The sequence below is a fragment of the Schistocerca serialis genome, chromosome 9 (assembly GCF_023864345.2).
Source record: "Schistocerca serialis cubense isolate TAMUIC-IGC-003099 chromosome 9, iqSchSeri2.2, whole genome shotgun sequence".
Lineage (NCBI taxonomy): Eukaryota > Metazoa > Arthropoda > Insecta > Orthoptera > Acrididae > Schistocerca > Schistocerca serialis.
The window spans coordinates 348,503,946-348,528,345 of NC_064646.1; positions in this window are offsets into that span (position 1 = coordinate 348,503,946).

Consider the following 24,400-nt stretch of genomic DNA (forward strand, 5'->3'; position numbering starts at 1 on the left):
AAAGTTCGCAATGGTGCTCAAAGAGATTACCCAGACCAAAAAAGCTTGCATGTCAAAATCCAAAGTGAAATGCATGCTTGTGTGCTTCTTTGATTCCAAGGGAATTGTTCATAACAAATGGGTGTCTCCTGGACAAACAGTTAACCAATATTACTACAAAGAAATTTTAGAAAGACTTCGTAAAAGAGTTCTTCGTGTCCGCGCCAACATTGCTGATAATTGTATTCTGCATCATGATAATGCGCCATCCCATAATGCTCTGTCAGTTCCGCAATTTTAACCTCAAAACAAATTGCAGTATTACCACAGCCACCTTCTTCACCAGATATCGCTCCGTGCGATTTTTTCTATTTCCAAGACTCAAAACGGCGGTCAAGGGACACCGTTTTCAAACAACACAAGATGTTCAAAAATCTGTGACGAGGGTCTTGAAAGATATTACAGGAGATGAGTTCCAGAAATGTTACGACCAATGGCAGAAGCGGCTGGAAAAAATGTATGCAAACAGAAGGGAACTACTTTGAAGGAGACAACACTAAACTTGACTAAAACGGTAACCAACATTTTTTTTCACATCAGTCTCATTACTTTATTGTCGCACCTCGTAAGATGTCTTGTGAGCCCAGACGTCTCAAGACGGAACTGTCGCGAACCGGTTGTTAACAGTAGGTCTGCAGTCGAGCACACCTCTAGCCCATCTTCCAGTCACGCCGCGGCGTCGACGTGCACAGTTCGACTGGTGCCGTTACAGGGTCACTTGGTATTTGGGATGGCGCCCCGTGGACTTCAGCGATGAAAGCAGAGTCTGCATGTACGCAAGTGATGATTGTCCGCGCGTACGACGTAGAACTGGTAAGCGCTGTCTCGTAAACTGCATTCGTTAAAGATACACTGGCCTCAAACCAGCCCTTACTGTCTGGGGTGCGATGAACTACAACTCTCGTTCACTGACGCTAATCAGGGGAGCTCGATAGTTGCGGAATGTTGTTAGACCCTTCCCATTGCCGTTCTTGAAAGACGAAGGTTATGTGTTGTTGCAATAGGATAATGCTCGCCTACACACTGTCCGTGAAACTCAACGTGATCTACAAGATGTGCAGCAACTTCCCTGGCCAGCACGATCTCCGGACTTGTTTCCTATCGAGCACGTGTGGGATGTGATGGGACAAGTAGTGACTTCTGCGACTCGTCAACAAACAACTCTTATTGAACTACATGAACAGGTCAAGCAGGCGTGGAATAACGTATCTCAGGTCAGTATTCGTCATCTGTACGATCGACTAGATGCCAGAGTCAGAGCCTACATTGCCTCCCATGGAGGCTACGCCACGAACTAATGTGGGTGTTTCAGCTTGGCTCGATACCTGGTACCTCAGAACTGCTTGTGCTATTGATCATTAAATGTAATCATTTAATGTAGTTCACACGCACTGTTGCAATAATGTTGAGTGAATTGGAAACCTCTAAAATGCTGCACTATTTTGTTTCTGGCAGTGTATATGAGGGTGATAATAGTCATTTACCTAACGATGTTCTCTGAATTTTAATTGTAACTCTATGCAGTGGTCCATAAACGAAGTTACCGCTCCGCCAGGCTGGTTATTCAGTCGTAGGTACTTAGTGCTTACTACCTGTCTGGTACCGAGCGCAGCGGGTTTCGAATCCGCGCCAGACAGCATGGACCTCGATTACCACAAGAGGTCTCTACAGCCGTTGCGCCATAAGCCGTGGCTGCGCGCGTTCCGGGCTCGCGTATAACGTGAGGGCGCCACGGTGGAGCACGTGGTCCCAGCAATCAATAACGACGTACCCTATACTGTATTTAAGTACCTGTCTCTCGCTCAGCTGAGGTCCCCCACGTGGATCCTCTGCGACCTGATTCCTTTCCCCCATCTGCTCTTATTCCTCGAGCATATCCGCATACTCTACACCTCTCGCCGCCTTGATCCCCCTAATCCCCTGGTTGCTACTCTCCTCTCCAACCCCCGCCCTCTGCCGCGCCTTCACTGTTGTGTCCCCCCTGCGCTCCATTTCTACACCTTCATTTCTACACCCTTCATCTCCTTTCCCAAGGTGGCTACTGTGAACTCCCCCTCCCAGATGATGCCCTCCATTTATCCCTCGTATCATCTCTGATCCTCACCCCCCTCCTCTCCTTTCTCCTTTTCCCGCGCTCCCTCTTCCCCTCCCCCTCACCCCCCCCTCCATCCTGTTTTTTCCCCACCTACCCTCTCTCTGTCTCCCTTCTCTCCCCCAAGTCCTTTTGCATTTCCTTCTTTTGCCTTTCCCCATTACCTCCCGCATCTGCCCTGCTCCCCCCTTCTGAGTCTTCTCCCTTCATCAGTACCCCCCCTCACCTTTCGTTTTTCCTCTCCTCCCCCCGTTTTTCCCCTCATCTGTCCAGGTCCCCCCCCCCCCCCCCCCCCAATCTGCCCTTGCTTGTGGTGTGTCATCTTTGTGCCAACTTTTTAGTGCAGTGTTCCCAGTGATTGTTAAGTGTTGTGAGTTTTTTCCGAAGTGTTGCGAACGTACATCATGCTGTCGCAGGGTGTGATTTTTCATATCTCTTGCGAACAGAATCCAGACTGTCACCGTCTTTTTTAATTGTCTGTCAACTATTTTCCCTGTCTGCTTCCTATGTATTTTATTATCATTGCCCACCATTTGCTTTATGTTTTAACTTTCCACAATTTTCCGCCGTTTTACAATTCACGTCACCGTTTTATCGTCTGTTTTACTTGTTTCTTATCTTCTTATGATTTAAACATTCTGTAGGCTGAATAGCGGCGTACTAAGCTGCTGCCAGCCCGCCCTCTTCGGGGGGGAATCGAAATCCAATAACGGAAAAAAAGCTCAGCTGAGCAGTCTGAAATTCGTGGAGTCTATCCACATGTCGGCAACAGACAGCTTGTTTACAGTACTTTGTTTTCGTTTACGAGTGGACGTTGTGGATTCGTTTGGTTGTCGCTTGACACCCGTGCTTCTTGCGCGTTGTCGTCGTAAGGTCTCGCTCGTCCGTACGTCGTTCTTCGTGTCCGTCCTTTCCCGTTCGTTTGTTTGTTCGTGGGCCGCTCCCGCCGCGCTTCGTTTTCGGCAACAACAACCCATCCAAAGGCGGAGTCGGTCAATTGTGTTCAATAATTTTGTGGAGCTGGTCGGAGCTCATGAAGATGGAGCAGTTGGCACGCAACCTTCGCGAATTTATGACGCAAGTTTTGCGCAGCCATGTGGATTGGAAGTGACGCTTCAGGAGTTTTGCGTATTTTAGTCTTAGGGTGAGTGACCTTCAGTGGTGGATAAAGTAATTTAGTGTGGTACAGGAACTTTAAAACAATTTGTAAGTTCATTCCCATATGTGTGCGTGGACTTCTGCTTAGTCATTTTCTCGATTTCCTGGGAAGTGTGCTAACCACTACGACGTACAGATGATGATGATGATGATGTTGTTCGGTTTGTGGGGCGCTCAACTGCACGGTTAACAGCGCCCGTACAAATTCCCAACCTTTGCTCAGCCCAATCTTGCCACTTTCATGATGATGATGAGGACAACACAAACACCCAGTCATCTCGAGGCAGATGAAAATCCCTGACCCCGCCAGGAATCGAATCCGGGACCCCGTGCTCGGGAAGCGAGAACGCGACCGCGAGACCACGAGCTGCGCTCACTAAGAGATACAGGAGAGTGGATTCCTGGCGAGCATTACTCAGTGACCATGTGTTCGGTAGGAACAAGCCTGTATCAAAGTGTCGTAGAGTCATTAGCTAGCTGGAGGCGGTTTTTAATCTACATCTACATCTACATCCATACTCCACAAGCCACCTGACGGTGTGTGGCGGAGGGTACCTTGGTACCTCTATCGGTTCTCCCTTCTATTCCAGTCTCGTATTGTTCGTGGAAAGAAAGATTGTCGGTATGCCTCTGTGTGGGCTCTAATCTCTCTGATTTTATCCTCATGGTCTCTTCGCGAGATATACGTAGGAGGGAGCAATATACTGCTCGACTCCTCGGCGAAGGTATGTTCTCGAAACTTTAAAAAAAGCCCGTACCGAGCTACTGAGCGTCTCTCCTGCAGAGTCTCCCACTGGAGTATATCTATCATCTCCGTAACGCTTTCGCGATTACTAAATGATCCTGTAACGAAGCGCGCTGCTCTCCGTTGGATCTTCTCTATCTCTTCTATCAACCCTATCTGGTACGGATCCCACACTGCTGAGCAGTATTCAAGCAGTGGGCGAAGAAGCGTACTGTAACCTACTTCCTTTGTTTTCGGATTGCATTTCCTTAGGATTCTTCCAATGAATCTCAGTCTGGCATCTGCTTTACCGACGATCAACTTTATATGATCATTCCATTTTAAATCACTCCTAATGCGTACTCCCAGATAATTTATGGAATTAACTGCTTCCAGTTGCTGACCTGCTATATTGTAGCTAAATGATATGGGATCTTTCTTTCTATGTATTCGCAACACATTACACTTGTCTACATTGAGATTCCATTGCCATTCCCTGCACCATGCGTCAATTCGCTGCAGATCCTCCTGCATTTCAGTACAATTTTACATTTTTCCAGCCTCTCGATATACCACAGAATAATCCGCAAAAAGCCTCAGTGAGCTTCCGATGTCATCCGCAAGGTCATTTATGTATATTGTGAATAGCACCGGTCCTACGACACACCCCTGCGGCACACCTGAAATCACTCTTACTTCGGAAGACACTTCTCCATTGAGAATGACATGCTGCGTTCTGTTATCTAGGAACTCTTCAATCCAATCACACAATTGGTCTGATAGTCCATATGGTCTTACTTTGTTCATTAAACGACTGTGGGGAACTGTATCGAACGCCTTGCGGAAGTCAAGAAACACGGCATCTATCTAGGAACCCGTGTCTATGGCCCTCTGAGTCTCGTGGACGAATAGCGCGAGCTTGGTTTCACACGATCGTCTTTTTCGAAACCCATGCTGATTCCTACAGAGTAGATTTCTAGTCTCCAGAAAAGTCATTTTACTCGAACATAATACGTCTTCCAATATTCTACAACTGATCGACGTTAGAGATATAGGTCTATAGTTCTGCACATCTGTTCGACGTCCATTCTTGAAAACGGGGATGACCTGTGCCCTTTTCCAATCCTTTGGAACGCTACGCTCTTCTAGAGACCTACGGTACACCGCTGCAAGAAGGGGGGCAAGTTCCTTCGCGTACTCTGTGTAAAATCGAACTGGTATCCCATCAGGTCCAGTGGCATTTCCTCTTTTGAGCAATTTTAATTGTTTCCATATCCCTCTGTCGTCTATTTCGATATCTACCATTTTGTCATCTGTGCGACAATCTAGAGAAGGAACTACAGTGCAGTCTTCCTCTGTGAAACATCTTTGGAAAAAGCAGCTTACAAAGATGTGCTTTCCACAGATTGCCCGTTAAAGGCATCGTTCTGCCTGGAACATTCATTTCGACCATATCACCACGATGCCAATGTTCTCATTTTGGGATGCTGAACGATATTTAGGGATACTATAGAATGTTAATTAACGTTTTCAAATGTTCGATACCACAGACATTAGAGAAATCTCGCTGCAGTCCGAAACAATCAGTGGGAGGGAGGCGCTCCTGAAGACCACGCCTCCTCTCTCAGCACAGCAGCGCCCTCACGCCGAAGTCAATATAGTGCTGAGGTAGCACAAGCTCCGCCCAACTTCGCGACCTCATCTGAAGGAGTCATCGTCATAGATAAGGACCAACATGATTGTTAAAGTTCCCGATGGACTGGTTCTTTTAAATGTGGAGCTCCCAAGTGCAAGATAACAACTTGTTAACCTGTGCTTCAAGTGATGCTTTAATAGTCAATAACAGTTGTAACTTATCACGCAATCCTGTGGCACAGATCTGTGTCAAAGTTAAGTAAATCTATCATTCGTTTATGTAATAAAGTGAACTACGTAATATATCATTTGATCTAGGTTAAACAAATCAGCGAAAGCTGTATATGATATCTAGGGAGGAAAAAAGTTTCACTTTCATCGACACAATTCTTAACATACGTAGATGAAAGCATAAACTTTCTGACAGAATTCTTCAATTCGCTCAATATTCCCAATATACCCTCGCAAAAAGCTGATAAACAACATCATGCAACAGGCAACATTAATCGCAAATGAAAAAGTCAAGTCAATGTTCATACGACAAATCCCACTCATTTTAGCCTTAAAAAGGAAAATTTACGTTAAGGTCAGGGTATGGTACGATTATATACAGCAAAAGCGCAAACATTCCAATATCAAAAATGGTTCAAATGGCTCTGAGCACTATGGGACTTAACAGCTGAGGCCATCAGTCCCCTAGAACTAAGAACTACTTAAACCGAACTAACCTAAGGACATCTCACACGTCGATGCCCGAGGCAGGTTTCGAACCTGCGACCGTAGCGGTCGCGCGGTTCCAGACTGAAGCGCCTAGAACCGCTCGGCCACTCGGGCCGGCATTACAATATCGATGAGTGAATTTGAAAGAACTGTGTTCCTCGCAAAGATAGTTATATGCACTGTGTTTGCGCGTCCGATAATCAGTAAAATTTTTCGCCGGAAAGTAAAATACCAAATGTACTTTAAAACCATATATACTGAACAAATAACGGTATACAAATAAGGTGAGTAGCTGCACTTTTTTCCTATCGGACAACAAATGTAAAAAGACCAAGCAAATCAGGTCGTTTCCAACTGTTATCTACAATATTAGAAAGGCAGTTAACTTCTATTTGGCTTATGAAAATTGCCTAATTGAGTTTGGAATTCCCAAAAATTCGCCACTCCGAATTTGCTCACGGATTCGAAAGGTAAAGAGGAGCGGGCTAACAAAGTAGCGGAGAGCTTTAATATAAACATATGGTTGAGACAAGGAGATAGCGTGTGCGTAATACTGTTCAACTCGACGCTCGAATAGATAATGCGGGAAACTTTCGATATGAATTTCGACAGGATCGAGATAGTAAGTTAGAAAATCACACAACTCGCCTTTGCCTGCGACGTGGCTCTTTTGTCCACACCTACGGAAGAAATAGATGATGTGGATGAACGACAGCGTGGAGGCGATAAGGAGCAAGATGGGTCTCCATGCGACTGAATAGAAGACCGAGTATCTGGTGATGAGCAGGACTTGTAACTACTCGAGAGAGCCTATCCAGTCACTGTTAGTCGGAACTTGATCCTACAAAATGATTCATAATTTTAAATATCTGCTGGTAATCTGTATAGGAGACGAATTGTATGAGGCAGAAATAAAAGCGAGGATCCAAGCTGTAAGGCAATGGCATTTCAATGTGTCAGCTTTTTAAACCGCATATCTCTTAAGGAATTTCAAACTACAGTAGTACAAAACACTGATGCAACACGTATGGCTATTGTATTGGGAAACTTGGTGTCTCCGAAAAAAAAAGACTTAAATAATCTTCTCGTATTCGAGCGGAAAGTCTTAAGGAAAATCTGTGTTCCGGTATAAGATGAGATCAACAGGCAATCGACGATCCGGTGTAATTGTGAGCTGGTTAAGATTGACGACAGATCAAACGTTATATGCCCGGTGAGAACAAAAAAATGGGTCAAATGGCTCTGAGCACTATGAGACGTAACATCTGTGGTCATCAGTCCCCTAGAACTTAGAACTACTTAAACTTTACGAACCTAAAGACATCACACACATCCATGCCCGAGGCAGGATTCGAACCTGCGACCGTAGCAGCAGCGCGGGTTCCGGACTGAAGCGCCTAGAACTGCTCGGTCACAGCGGCCGGTCCGATGAGAACTAAATGGGCAGGGCATATCGCTCAGATGGAAAAAAAAACACCTATGACCTTTGAAATCCATAGATTCTTGCGGAAAAAAAGATGGAGAGCTGGATTCCATGACGATCGGCATAGAGGGTGAATGGCGGCAGAAAGCACGAAACAGAATCTAGTGGAAGTGGAATCTTGGAGCTCGGTCTGATTACGTAAAGCGAAGTTACCTACATTTTATAATGACTGCTTTTAGAAGGAAAATTTTGGAAATTTGTGGTACGGCCTTATGGGACTAAACTGCTGAAGTCATCGGTCCCTAAGCTTACACACTACTTAATCTAACTTACGCTAAGGACGACACACACACACCCATGCCCGAGGGAGGACTCGAACCTCTGACGGGGGGAGCCGCGCGGACCGTGACAAGACGCCGTAGACCTCGCGGCTTTTTGAAGGAAACACATTCTAATCACCTGAAAGAGATGAGCAGCCAAAACACCTTAACTTGCCAGGCACCTTGGAATAAAACATAAATCCATGTTTAACCCAGGTAACGAAGCAGAAGCTGAAGAAGTGCCACGTAAGACAGACCGCGCCCTTTAAGACTGTAGCAGTCGCATGTTGCTGTAGCAGCGGTGGAGTACTTAATCATACGCGAGGCGCGTGGATCCGCCCGTTCACTGCGGAACGTCTCCGACTCAGGATCAAAGAAGCTCGTCATTAGACGAGAGCGACGCGTGGGAAGAGTGTTTTGTATCTCGACGCCGGCGCGAAGACGTGTTTCAGGCCCGGCGTCTGTCATTAGAGTAATTACACTCCGGGCGTGTTCCTGATGCTATCTTCCTGCGTGGATGACTCCTCTGTTTACAGCCTTTTAAGACAACAGCAGCACAAAAAAAAACTCCAGCAACGGAGTGCGTGCCAGCCGTCCTAGAGCGAGCGTGCTCAGTAATTATCACTTGCTACGAATTCACGCGACTGCACCCAAACAAGTTGCTCTCCACGACCCGTTCCCAAGAATTTCTTTCTCTGTATTTTCCATTTTCGGTGGTTCACTTATCAATATTCACTGACGGACAAAAATAAGATCACCAAAAATAATTAATGTAGAGTAATGAAATTTTGGGAATACATACGTGTAGTTAACATATTTCAGTGATTAACATTGCAAGATCACAGGTTAATGTAAGATTGCAAGCGATTGAAAAAGTGAAATGCTGGTACATTAATAACAGGTTAAACCACGATAATGTAGAATTCAAGCATGCAAACGTAAATTAATTGTGTCGTACAGGTGTCGGATGTCAGCTTTTGCGAAGATCCATGTCTGTTGCACTTGGTAGGTTAATACAGGGACGATTTAGTTGTTTGTGGACGGTGCTAGAGTTGTTGTCGAATGATGTCCCGTATGTACTCGATTGGATACAGATCTGGTGATTGAACAGGCCAATGAAACATGTCCACACTCTGTAGACCTCGCAGGTTTGCAAAAGCGTATGTGGGCAAGCGTTATTCTGTTGGAAAAGACCCCCTGGAATGCTGTTCAGGAATGGCAGCAGAACAGGTCCAATCGCCAGACAAATTTGCTGTCAGGGTGTATGGGATAACCACCAGAGTGCCCTTGCTATCATACGAAATCGTACCCTAGACCCCAAGTCCAGGTGTTGACCCACTGTGTCTAGCGTGCAGACAGGTTGGCTGCAGGCTCTCAACTGACCTTCGAACCAACAAACAGGCGTCAGTGGGACAGAGGCGAACCGCCTTTCATGGTAAAGCACAACAGACCTCCACCCTCTCACTTGACAACGTTGAAGTCTCAAATGCCGGTCGTTTGTGGTCAGTGGAATGCAAGCTACGGGGCGTCTGGCTCGGAACTCTCCTTGAAGTGCCCGATTTGTAACAGTTCGTTGTGTCACTTGGTGCCAACCGCTGCTCAAACTGCTGCTACAGATGCAGTACGATGCGCCAGAGCCATATGCCTAACACGATGGTCTTCGCTTTCGGTAGAGCCACATGACCGTCCGGGACCCGGTCTTCCTGCGACGGTATATCCTCGAGATCACCGCTGCCGGCAATCATATACAGTGGCTACATTCCTGCCAAAACTACCTGCAGTATCGCAGAAGGAACATCCAGTCAATGGACGTGAAAATGTGTTTGATGTCTGCAAGAACCTTCAGTCGTAAACATGAGAGCAGTTTTTGTTTTATCTTTCCTCTAGACAGACAGAGAGAGAGAGAGAGAAAGGCGCGCTATCACATACATTGTGACTCAACAAAAAGACACAAACACAATTTGTGTTTCACTATGAAGAGAGACCTTTTTCCACTTGACTAACATCCTACCAATTCATCCTCATAGACGATGGTGTTAACACAGATTAATTCACGGCGCCCATTTTACTTGCATTTCGCCTGTTCGAGGCCTGCTGTATAAAAAAAATTTCGGCACCAGACCTTGGCAAAAAATAAAATAAATTTCCTGGCGTGGATTGAAGATTTAGACGTTGGTCATTCCCTCCCATATGAAAACGCAATAGAGCTGCTCAAAGAATTTAAACGGTAATTTTTGGAATAAAGGAGACACTGTTCTGTGGAGACCACATTCGGTAAATTTCGAGAGCCAGAAAAATAGTGGCACAAACGAGCAAATGTTGCGTCGCCTTCATCATATACTGCGCACAGGGGCCATAAGAACAACAGAAAACAGACTACGGCGGTGTGCGAGGTATGTAGACACTCATTTTACACTGATGCACATGTAAATGGGAAAGGGGACATTAAATTGCTGAGGTTGGTATGAATTCACCTGCGCCATATATGTACGAGTAGATGTAGCTTTTCTGTATGAAGTGCCACAAGTTACTTTATTTTTCAGAGAAGAGGTCGTAATTGGTTGTGGGAAGTCTAACGTAAGGTACGCGCAGCAGAAGCGGCAACGGCAGTATAACAGACACCTGGCGCCTACTGTTGGTGACGTCACAGTGATGGAGTGGCCCCCAGTCGCCATGACGGACGGCGCGTCCCCAGCAGGCGCCAGGCGCCTCCACTACAAGACTCTCTAGTTGTTCCTAACCATACTGCGACGCACAAACGCCCTCATCTGTTTCCATTGCAATTGCAGTTGTCTCCTCACCTAGTTTATGTTGGGATCGTCATAAAATTGCCTTTACAAAGGCGTTTAAGCGTCTCTAAGTCGCCGGCCGGAGTGCCCGGACGGTTCTAGGCTCTATAGTCTGGAACCGAGCGACCGCTACGTCGCAGGTTCGAATCCTGCCTCGGGCATGGATGTGTGTAATGTCCTTAGGTTAGTTAGGTTTAATTAGTTCTAAGTTCTAGGCGACTGATGACCTCAGCAGTTAAGTCGCATAGTGCTCAGAGCCAAGCCGTCTCTAAGTGCGTAATTCAGTAGTGCCATTGAATTTATTTCAGAATGGATAGAAGATCATCGTGTGATTAAGATACGAAGCAAAATTCCAGACATAACAAGGATGCGGTGGCAGGACAACCATAATACGGAAAGTTGCCTGCAGAAAATACAGAATTTGCCGACGAAAATTCCTCTCATATTTTTTTTGCTTGACTAATCGTTTAGTAAATATTTAACGTCATACTTTTTTGTTTATATAAATGACCTGTAGTGCACATAGCCAAATATCAGAGCAAGCAGCCATGCAGGAAACTTCCTGTTACGGGTTGACAATAAACAACGGACACATACAATGGGACGTATGTCGTTTGCCGACTTCTGCCAAGTAGTGCTGTCAGCCAAGTCAAACAGTTACCACCCTCTCTCTCTTGGTTCACTACTGAAAGTTTTTGTGGATTTTGCGACTTTCTCTAACACGAAGCAGTTTCATGGGACGGTTGTTTGGCTGATTTGGGGGAAGGGACCAAGCACCGAGGTCATCGGTCCCATCGGATTAGAGGAGGAAGTCGGCCGTGCCCATTCAAAGGAGCCATCCCGACATTTGCATGAAGCGATTTAGAGAAATCACGGAAAACCTAAATCAGGACGCCTGGACGCGGGTTTGGACGGGTGTGAACCGTCGTCCTCCCGAATGCGAGTCCAGTGTGCCATTCATGTGATGATTTTAAGGATTAATAGTAGATCTTGTGTTATTCCTAGTTGTCTCTGAATTGCAAAAGCGCAGAAATATTTCTGTAAATGCTGGTTTGAACGAAAAACGATACAATGATCTTGAATTCCTTTCAGCTTTATCCGTAAAGATCGAAAATTCAGCCTATATAGACGACGTTAAAAAAAGAATGTGTAACATATTGCCACAGGAGGTAGTATAATTCAACAATATAATGATATTGTGGATGTATTGCACTCCATCGTCATCTGATCGATAAAGCAACTCGTTTTCATGGTTATGTTGAAAATAAAACAGTCATGGTTTCAAAGTTATTTTTATTTAAAAATAACGCGTTTCGCTGTGCTTAGGCATCATCAGACTATCTAAAAGGATAAAGAAGGCTAGTTAAATAACTATTCTCGAAACATCATGAAGCATGGATCAAGCTGCGCCAAAAATTTAACTAAAACTGTGGACAACACTTGCGTAAAATTGTCAAATGAAGTTCATTGCGCCGTCTATCAAAGCTCTACGTCAACCACATACACACAAAACCGTCTGGATGAAAATCCGGTCGTCAGAATAACTGAAACGATTTGTGGGGACCTGAACATAAAATATTGGAAACCAAACCACAGCCACAACAGAAATGAAGTCTGGCAAACTAATAAAGGAAAGCAACGATGAACTACAAACACCTGTGAACCGTTGTAGCAGAAATTAGACCACAGCATAGAGTCACGCGTACATTATATATGCCTGGCTGCCAAAAGGCAGGGCAATCTAACCGGCAGCGGCACTAGAATTACTAAACGGCAGATGGCCGCATATAGCAGAGCTGATACAACGGAAACACAACATATAGCGCGAGTAACCTAAGCTACAGACAAGGCTAATGTGGAACTGATTAATCTTTACTTAAGAGTTATTAAATTATATTAAAATTAAAAAGTAATGAAAATTAAAATTATTGAACAGGTAATATCGGCCTTTCTCATCACCTGCAATATAATGATCCTTACTGTATGAACTAGGAAACAGTATTGTGGTAAACGACATTAATAATAAAAGTTAGCGAACAAGTACGACATATGTAAAACATACAAAATCAGGGTACATGAACAATTAAATAAGTAAACCAACTGTAAAAAGGCAATAAAACTTTTACAAATCTTAATAACGTTAAAAAATTACATGATTGAGTAAGGGGCAGAATTCTATGACACTGCACTACCAAATGCACACCATCATAGTGAATGTTCATAAAGGGCAATAAAAATCTAAACATTCAAGTGCCCACATGGTCGTCATAGGACACATTATACACTATACAAAAAGAGGAAAAGAAGGCCCAGAACTAATGAAGCACACTGAACAGGTTTTAGGTTAGAAAACAAGAATACAACGATAAAACAACTATAACTATAATGATACGACTGAAAGCGAATATACGTTGAGGTATGGACTGAAGTTCAATAGCTCAGAACATGTATTATATTTACTGATGAGAAGGGATTTACAAGAGATACTGAAGTATGTTACCGAAAGACGTACGGGTAGGCAGATGCATATCTTCGAGCAATCCTGGAGCTGAAGTCTCAGGATCGCTTCAGTACCGACGTGTTGGTAGAAATTGTTAGTGACATACTCACAAGGCGATATACTTTACCAAACAGGTTAACAGGTAGTGAGTTATCACCGATTTATACGCGATGAATTATCAATGCTATTGGAGAGCGTTAACCTTGCAGACAGAAAAAGACCTCATTTGACGCACGACGGAGCATCAGCCATTTCTTAAGAATCGCGCGACAGTACCTCATCGCAAGGTTTAATGAGCGAAGAATTGGTCAAGAGTATCCGTCAGCACGGCGTCCCCTTTCACCTGACGTAAACTCATTGGATTTCTCCCTCTGGCGACTTTTAAAGGCGTTGGTGTCTGCCCAAAACATTGACAATATGCAGATGCTACACATACGTGGGACGCAATACGAATGGAGCCAATTGTATTTGGAAGACAGCGCGATTCACTGTGAAGAAATTTGGTTGGTTGGTTGATTTTCGGAAGGGGACCAAACAGGGAGGTCATCTGTCTTGTCGGATTAGGGAAGGATGGGGAAGGAAGTAGGCCATGTCCTTTCAAAGGAACCATTCCGGCATTTCCCTGAAGTCATTTAGGGAAATCACGGAAAACCTACATCAGGATGGCCGGACCACCGGTTTGAACCATCGTCCTCCCCAATGCGAGCCCAGTGTGCTAAATACTGCAACACCCTGCTCGGTTGCGAAGAAGGGCTGAAGATATAAGATGTCAAAATAAAAAAAAATCATCATTAACCAAAAAACAAACATCCACTCATCTTCGACTGGAAACGAAGTAATATTCAATAACTTTGGTCATTTCACTTGGATTTATAAGCAAATAACAACAGTATATATTTATGTATTAATATTTCTCTTCTGAGTCCACTCTATCAAGAACGTTATTTCGCGGAACTCTTGACAGGACAGTCTTGAAAGAGACGGCAAGGTCATCTTTGTGGTAGTGTCGGTTTGCAGTTTATTGTGTTCCTCTGTCCGTTGGGAGTTTATTAAAGAGAACACCCTCTCGACGTTAACATTATGGCATGGAATAGCAAAGTAATATTGAGCCAATTTCAATAACTCCGAATAAAATTCTTTATTATGAGTGATATGAAATAAGCTGCCCACTTTTCATGAACGAAAAGCTTTTTAAAGCTGACTCTTTAAAAATTTGTTCCATGAATTTCGCGAAGTTTTGCCCCTGATCAAAGAATTTACTCTCACGCAACTTCAAGTTTTTTATACAAGAGCACTCGTTGGCATGTCTCTACAGTATATTCTTATAAAATATCTCCTGATTCTTGCTTCTACTTATTCTTCGCACTGACGTAATTACCTTGGAACGGGCCTTAGATGTGCGTTCTCTGTTTAAAGCCGGACTTGTACATATTCATCTACATCGACATCTACATGGATATTCTGCAAATCACATTAAAGTGTCTGGCAGAGGGTTCACCGAACCACCTTCACGATTCTCTGTTATTCCAATCTCGTCAGCACGCGGAAAGAACGAACATCTATTTCTTTCCGTACGAGCTCTGATTCCCCTTATTTTATCATGGTGATCGTTTCTCCCAATGTACACATATCAAAAAAAGTTTGCATCACCTCGGTTTCAAGAGTTCCGAAACCTGTACAGAAAATTGGAATAGAGATCAACATAAACATCATTTCCACCCTTTTTACTGCTCATGAAACCCACACATTGCATGTCTTACCACCATTCAGCGAGACCTTCAAAGGTGGTGGTCCAGACTGCTGTACACACCGGTACCTCTAACACACAGTAGCACGTCCTCTTGCATTGATGCATCCCTGTATTCGTCGTGGCATACTATGCACAAGTTCATCAAGGAACTGTTGGTCCACTCCTCAACGGTGATTCGGAGTAAATCCCTCAAAGTGGTTGGTAGGTCACGTCGTCCATTAACAGCCCTTTTCAATTTATCCCACGCATTTTCGATAGGGTTCACGTCTGGAGAACATGCTGGCCACTCTAACTGAGCGATATCGTTATCCCAGGACATTTCCCTTGTTGAGAGCCCTTCCTGGCACAAAATAACAATGCGGACGCGATCGAATCGCGGTACTGACCGTCTAGGCATGGTTGAACTACAGACAACACGAGCCGTATACCTTCTTCCTGGTGGAATGACTAGAACTGATCGGCTGTCGGACCCCCTCCGTCTAACAGTCGCTGCTCAAGAATGATTATTTACGTCTTTGGGCGGGTTTAGTGACATCTCTGAACAGTTAAAGGGACTGTGTCTGTGGTGCAATATCCACAGTCAACATTTATCTTCAGGAATTCTGGGAACCGGAGTAATGCAAAACTTCTTTTATATGTGTGTAAGTCGGCGTCACCAAAATATTTTCGCATTCGGAGGAGAAAGTTGGTGATTGGAATTTCGTGAGAAGATTGCTCCGCAACGAAAAAGCCTTTGTTTTAATTATGTCCATCCCAAATCTTGTATCATTTCAGTGACACTGCCTCCCATATTCCGCGAGAATACAAAACGTTCTGCCCTTCTTTGAACTTGTTCGATGTACTCCGTCAGTCCCATCTTGTAAGGATCCCACACCGCGCAGCTGTATTCTGAAAGAGGACGGACAAGCGTAGTGTAGGCAGCCTCCTCACTAGATATGCTACATTTCCTAAGTGTGCAGCCAATAACACGCAGTCTTTGCTTAGCCTTCTCCACAACATTTTCTGTGTGTTCTTGCCAATGTAAGTTGTTCGTAATTGTAATTCCTAGGTATTTAGTTGCATTTACGGTCTTTAGATTTAACTCATTTATCGTGTAACCGAAATTCAACCGATTTCTTTTGAACACCCATGTGGATGATCTCACACTTTTAGTTGTTTAGGGTCAATTGCCAATTTTCCCACCGTACAGATATCTTTTCTAAATCGGCTGCTCAGACTGTCTCCCAAATCGTTTGTATAGATAAGAAGGAGCAAAGGGCCTAAAACAGTACCTTGGGAACGCCAGAAATCACTTCTGTCTTACTCGAAGACTTTCCGTCAACCAATATTTGGCCGGACAAGACCGCAAAACGCCGGGCATGTCCAGCTAAAGAAGGACACTGGTAATTCTAGCTAGAGGATGTGTCAGGGTGCGAGGTAGCCACGTGTAGCACTGTCCACAGTGACTACTTCTGCGTAACAGACAGAAAGGACCGAGACGACAGATTGGCCTTTCTCTTAACAGACATTTGTTTCTGGCATATCATCATAGGAATTTTCCTTCCAGTTTTCACCAATAGCACCTCCTGTAGGAGCACGTGACAGTTTTTTAATAACCTTTGTAGAGGGTGATTTAGCAAATATTTCCGGAGCCGTTTAAGATATCATAATTGTGTTTTCATCCGGATGAAGCGTGAGACACAAGTTATGCTGCATGGAGAAAGTTTGGAAGGTTAGAGTGACGTACTGGGGAAGTGATGCTGTGGAGGCAGGTCGTCAGTCGTGCCTCGATAGTTAAGTCGCTGGAGAAGGTTCCGGGTCCGACTCCCGACCGATACACAGTTCTAATCTTACAGGATGTTTCAAGTCGGCACACACTCCGTAGCAGAGCGAAAGTTGAATCCGTAAAAAAATTAAGTTGCTCAGCGCTCTTGTATGAGCTTGGTGCGATTAGTTAATGAGAGCCGGCCGGAGTGGCCGAGCGGTTATAGGCGCTACAATCTGGAACCGCGCGACCACTACGGTCGCAGGTTCGAATCCTGCCTTGGGCATGGATGTGTGTGATGTCTTTAGGTTAGTTAGGTTTCAGTAGTTCTAAGTTCTAGGGGACTGATGACCTCAGAAGTTAAGTCCCGTAGTGCTCAGAGCCATTTGAACCATTTTTTAGTTAATGAGAGCTAAATCCCCGAAACCTAATGATAGGCATAATTTCTAAAGACAAATGCGAAAACTCTAATCACACGATGACAACTCACAGTGTGAATATAAGTAAAATGAGTGGTAAGGAAGTAGACGGAAAATTTGGAGCAATTTTATGTTGTAACTGTTATGTTACATCATAATTAATTTTTATTACGTTAACTTGAGGTTACCATGAACAAACTGCTTTCTGTTCGAAGCAATCTATCAGATGTCCATTGAGTCCTAGTGTCACTTATGTTTCTGCATCGTCTACTGGATGGCGGCAGCCTTCCACGTTAGCAAGGATACCCGCCTCCAAACACGGGCACTTACTGAATTGTCCTCATGCTTGGAGTGTCCCCCTGCTGTCCACGGTTGATCCACAGTTACACACTGATACGATAAAAGTCATGGAATACCTCATACTACCGTGTGCACCGCCTTTTTCTCCGCGTAATGCAGTAACTCGATATGGCACAGACCCAACATGTCGTTGGAAGTCCCCTGCAGAAATACTGAGCCATGCGGCCTCTATAGCCGTCCACGATTGAGGAAGTGTTGCCCGTGCACGATTTTGTGCTCCAACTGACTTTCCTATTCTGTCCCACAAATGGTGGATAGGTGGCCAAATCATTTGCTCTAACTGTCTAGAATGTTCTTTAAACCAGTCACAAACAATTGTGGCCCTGCGAGATGGTGCACTGCTATGCATAAAAGTTCCACCATTTGGGAATATGGAATCCATGAATTGCTTCAAAATGTCTCCAAGTAGCCGAACATAACCATTTCCAGTCAATGAACGGTTCAGTTGGACCAGGGTTCAAAAATGGTTCAAATGGCTCTAAGCATTATGGGGCTTAACATCTGAGGTCATCAGTCCCCTAGAACTTACAAGGGAAGGCCGCCAATTGTGAAATTCAGATTCGATTCTTACTGCGCATAATAAAAGCTCATGGCCAGAGGTGTAATGTGGCAAAGCACCAAGATGCACTTCTTGGCCGTTGTCGAGAAAATCGACAGTTAAAAGAAACCGTTGCGATGAAATACTCTCTACGACTAATAATTTTCTACAGCGTTGTGGTGCGGCGGTAAGCGCTCGGGTTCGTAATCCAAAGGTCACCGGTTCGAATCTCGCGCCATGCAAACTTTTTTTTTTAGTATTTGTTTTTTGTAATTTATATATATATATATATATATATATATATATATATATATATATATATATAATTCCCGGCAATCAGTTGGAACAATTATGCATATAATAAGTTGTTGAAAGTCGTTTGTCGTGGAAAAACTGGCGACTTCGAACATCATTATGTTTTCCGCAAACAAAGTTGTATTTCACAAATGTTATTAATTGTCTTCATAATGTTAACCACGTATAGTTAACGGAAGACGTAGAAACGACATTCCGAAACGAATACGTATAGCGTAAGTCAAACGTTCGAATTACAATAGAAACCCCACGAACACAAATTTGCTGGGGCAGGTATTAAATATAAACTCCGTTACTCGCTCGTTACACTTGAAGGACAGATGCTGAATGGGCCGAAACGAGCCGCCGCATAACAGCGTAGTTGCCTGCTAACTTCGAAAGAAGGTAGATGCGGTCCCTAGCGCAACTTATAACATCGTCGAAAATCAGTGCGGACGGGAGAGCTTTGGTACACCCTGTTAAACAAACGGAAAAATGGAGGCGGTACAATTGGAGAGCGATCCGCCTTCACCAATATGCATAAGCAATTCATATATATATATATATATATATATATATATATATATATATATATATATATATATTTGAATTACAAAAAACTAAAAATAAAAAAAAGTTGCATGGCGCGGGATTCGATCCGGCGACCTTTGGATTACGAACCCGAGCGCTTACCGCTGCGCCAGGACGCTGTGGAAAATTATTAATCGCAGAGAGTATTTCACCGCAACGGTTACTTTTAACTGTCGATTTTCTCGACAATGGCTGAAAAGTGCATCTTGGTGCTTTGCCACATTACTCCTCTGGCCATGAGCTTTTATTATGCGCAGTATGAATCGAACCTGAATTTCACAATTGGCGGCCTCCCCTTGTTAGAACTACTTAAACATAACTAACCTAAGGACATCACACACATCCATGCCCGATGCAGGATTGGAACCAGCGACTGCAGCAGCAGTGCGGTTCCGGACTGAATCGCAAAGAACCGCTCGGTCACAGCGGACGGCTTGGACCAGGGAATCCAGTCCACTCTATGTAAAACAGCCCACCGCATTATGGAGCTACCAGCAAATTCCACAGTGCCTTGTTGACAACTTGGGTCCATCGCTTCGTGGGGTCTGTAGTACACTCGAACTCTACCATCAGGTCTTACCAACAGGAATCGGGACTCATCTGACCAGGCCACGGCTTCCAGTCGTCTAGGGTCCAGCCGATATGGCCAAGAGCGCAGGGGAGGCCCTACAGGGGATGTCGTGCTGCTAGCAGGCACTCGCGTCGGTCGTTTGCTGCCAAAGCCCATCAACGCCAAATTTCTTAGCACTGTCCTAGCGGATACGTTCGTCGTACTTCCCATGGGTCGCATGTCTTTTAGCACTGACAAATCTACGCGGACGCCACAGCTCTCGGTCTTTAAGCGAAGGACGTCGGTCACTGCATTTTCTGTGGTGAGAGGTTGTCCCTCGCATTTGGTATTCTCGGCACACTTTCAACACTGTCAGTCTCAGAATTCTTAATTCCTTAACGAATTCCGAAATAAAATGCCCCATGTGACCAGCTATACCTACTACTCCATGTTCAAAGTCTGTTAATACTCTTCGTGCGGTCGTAATCATGTAGGAAACCTTTTCTCATGAATCACCTGAGTACATACGACAGCTCTACCAATGCACTGCTCCTTTACAGATTGTGTAGTCGATACTACCGCCTTCTCTATATGTGAATATCGCTATCCCATCACTTTTACCACCTCAGTGTAGTCTCCTGCTTACTGCCCTGAGCGCGAACGCAGCCTGGAGTGGTGGAGATGTCATCTGGAGGAGGAGCAACGGCGGGGAGTGCTGCCACGGTGATGAGTTACAGCGGGTGCGATGTAACACGTGTTTTCTTGACCTACACAGTGAACAAGGAAGCGGAGGGTCGCTAGGGTACCGTTAACATCCCGCGCCTTTAAAGGCAGGTGGGAAAGAGGCAGAGTCGGCCGTGTTGCGGAGGTCACACTCACACACGACTGTGTGGGCGAGGTCAGCGCCGCTATGTCTTCCGCTGACGTAGACACTGGCAACAGCTGATCACATCTAGCGCTCGGCTGCTGCCTGCCTAGCCTTCTAGCACACGAACTGCTGAACATTAAAATTGCAGCACCAGGAAGGATAACAAACAAAGAAATTTCACTGGTTGTGCGTATGCGATAAAGTAGGAAGAATGCACACTGAAATACGAAAGTGAGATTGGTGTGTGCAGGGTGCGAAATTTAACACACAGAGCTCCCACCTCTGATCTAGGTCCCGGTGGTTGTGGCGAGGCAGGTTGTAGCCAGCTGGATAAGGGATATAGAGAACGTGGTGGACAAGACTACACTCCAACACACTCTGTGTCAAGGTAGGTCAGAACAGCACGGTCAAAATGCGATCTTGAGTTATCTTGTTGAAAGACAAGACACAGGCGCCTAGAATATAAGGCACAGCCACTGGCCAGGAACATAACCATTCCTGCACAAATTACCGGCTATGTGAACCAGTAGTCATCCTGCAGTCTGCCCAGAGGCAACCCGTATCTTCACGCCAAGTGCTGGGTCCAAATTGCGAGGACATGCTGAAAAGTAATGCCTCCGAATATTTATGTGAAAACTCTTCAAGCTTTTTAAATAAAACAAACGTTATTAACATTCTACGTCTTTATTGTTCAAGTCTACACATCTGCAGACCTAAGCCTCTAGAGGGCTCTGAATTTTACCGTGTAACGTGGCGGTGTGTAACGTACCTATGTCGTGCGTGAGGAACACCGTGCTGTTATTGAGTTTCGGATTTGAGAAGTTCGTCCACACAGTAAAACACCCTCTCCTTCAGTAAACGCGACCGCTACGGTCGCAGGTTCGAATCCTGCCTCGGGCGTGGATGTGTGTACTGTCCTTAGGTTAGTTAGGTTTAAGTAGTTCTAAGTTCTACGGGACTGATGACCTCAGCTGTTAAGTCCCATAGTGCTCAGAGCCATTTGAACCATTTGAACCTTCAGTAAGACAATGATAGACCACACACGAGCGCTGGGTCAAATGCGACAACGCGACGCCTAGCGATAACAGTCTTCGATCATCCCCCATACACAATATTTTAGGGCTTATATTTTTAAGAATAACGATGCACTGTTCCTTCCGATATTCATGCACGCTTACGAATAAAGATTGTGACGCAGGAACGACGACATCTGGAAGTTTCGCTCTGGCCGTCAGTTGTGCACGGAAAAGCAAACCGGTTAGGGTGACCGCTCGCATAAAGCGGGAGATCCTGGTTCGAGCCCCGGTCCGGCACAAATTTTCACTGTCGTCATTCCCTTATACACCCGATAAGTGCTCGTATTCGCAACTTCGAATACATATTTGATTCTCCATACAGTCCCGACTTGGCCTCATCTGATTTTCCTCCGTTTCCAAATACCTTCGAGTCCTTCATTTTGACAACGATGAAGTGGTACAGACAGAGGTGAGGTAGCGGCTTCATCAACAAAGTGAAACATTTTACAGTGACGAAATCAACGAACTGTCTCTCGTCGGGAGAAATGTTTCGTTGCCAGGGTGATTATATTACGAAATAAATAGGTAAACATGAACCAAAAAAAAAAAAAAAGACGTAGATACCTTCATTTTTACAACGATGAAGTGGTACACACAAAGGTGAGGTAGCGGCTTCGTCAACAAAGAGAAACATTCTACAGTAACGGACTCAACGAACTTGTCTCTCGTTGGGAGAAATGTTTCGTCGCCAGGGTGACTAGATTTAGAAATAAATACGTAAACATGTACAAAATAGTTGAAGTATGTTAATAAAGTTTATTTTATTTAAGAAGCTTTAACACATGAAAATTCGGAGACATTACCTTTCAGCACGCCCTCGTCGTATGGCCTAAGCAATCGGGCAATGTTCGTTCTTGGACCCTCCTTACAGTGATGCGTCTTTCGTGCCACTGTACGTAGACCAGGAATTATCTGAGAAGATCACGCGGCGCTACTCCTTTGTCCAGTGTTGGAGTTGGACGCATCAGTGTCGGGGTGGCACTCTCTATTTTGGCTTCCAGAGAAGCTGCAAAAATGGTCGCCATGCAAGCAGTTCATGATGTTTTAGCCGTTGCAGCATTGTCCCTGTAGAGATACCTGTACTGCTGCAAGGAAGCCCATTTTCGACTAAATATACGTGGTGTGGCTGTATGATGCAACACGTTTGAGCGAACGTCACGTCTGCACTGGCGGGCGCTAGTCGCGTGGGACCATTGAGATCCAGCATAGCGTTGCGTATGCCAACCCTGAATCCACCAGTTCCGTATTCAAAGCCGTGGTGTCCCGACCAACCGAACAGCATCATCGCGAAACAATAAACCACCGCCTCAATAGGCCACGATAATGCCGCCGTTGAATTACGAAACTTACTTGAAGACATAAAGCATAATGTGATCTTCGCGGAAACAACCATTCAAATGCGGTTTCTGAAGTCGCAGCCAACGAGTCACGTGCCGCACGCGCACTGCCTCTACGTGAGAATAAGGCAGTAAAGATCAGTGATACTTTTATGTTTCGAGTGGGCATTGTACCTAAACATGGGTAAATGTAGGGACGTGACAGAGTGGCAAAAAGATGCAATTGTGTTTGACCGTGCCCACGGCGACGTGGTGTGTGAAGTTACAAGATTTGTTGGTGTTTCGTGGTGGATTGTTCATAGTGTCTACCAGCATTTGTGTAACGCACGTGACCACGAAACACAGTGTCATAATTGTGGTCGGAAAAAGATCAAGCCTGAGAGGAATCAGAGACACGTTTCACGGCTTGAGAATTAAAACTGCTTCCAAACCGAATAGGCATTCCTGCGCGCAATGAATGAGGTCCATCACAATCAGTTACCGAGAGAACATGCCGACGGGAATTCCATGCAATGAACATTTGGAATCGGTCACCGCAATAGCCCACTGACAACCCTATTTTTCAAGACGACATCAATCTTCCTCGGACGGGAAGAATATGTGACTGGCTTTCTCGACACTCCCACATCCTACTTATCTTGATTAGCCTGCAAAGTCGCCTGATCTGGACCCCATAGAAAATCTGTGGGACATCTTGGAACAGCGGGTAAAACGCTGACATCAGCATCTGCGCAATTTGGTGGAACAGCGCGATCAACTCCTCAGCGAGTGGTTTACGCTGGATGTGACGTACCTGCAAGTCTCCTTGCAATCACTTCCTAAATACGAGGGTTGTCCAGAAAGTAAGTTCCGATCGGTCGCGAAATGGAAACCGCTGGGAAAATCCGGTAAAGCTTTGCGCAAATGTGTTGGGCAGTGTCTCTAGTATGCCCGTCGATCGTGTCGCGTCGCTCTTTTCAGTTTTGAGCGAACAGTGAGCACGTAAAGATGGGTAGGGAATAACGTCTCCCGCCAAGTATGAAGGCCTGGTTAGAGATTTCGCCTGTGTCATGCAGCCCACATAACACAACTGTCGAGCAGTTCCTTCTTCATGCCAATTCTCGGCCGCACACTGCAGGAGCAATCAAGACGCTCCTGCAGCACTTCCGATGAGAAGTGTTTGATCACCCACAATACAGTCCGTAATTGGCTCACCCTGAGTCTCATCTCTGCTCACAAGAACCGATGGCTATGAAGATACTATTTTTCCACAGACAACGAGCTGCAGACCAGTGCAGATAACTGGCTGAAAGCACAGGCGGCTGCTTTCTATGACGAGGATATTGGAAAGCTGGTACAACACTATGACAAAACTCGAAGTTGGAGGGTCGACTATATAGAGTAATAGGTGGAAGGTGTACCTAACTGCTGCAAATAAAACGTTTCTGGTTTTCACGGTGGTTCCCATTTCGCGACCGTCGGAACTTACTTTCT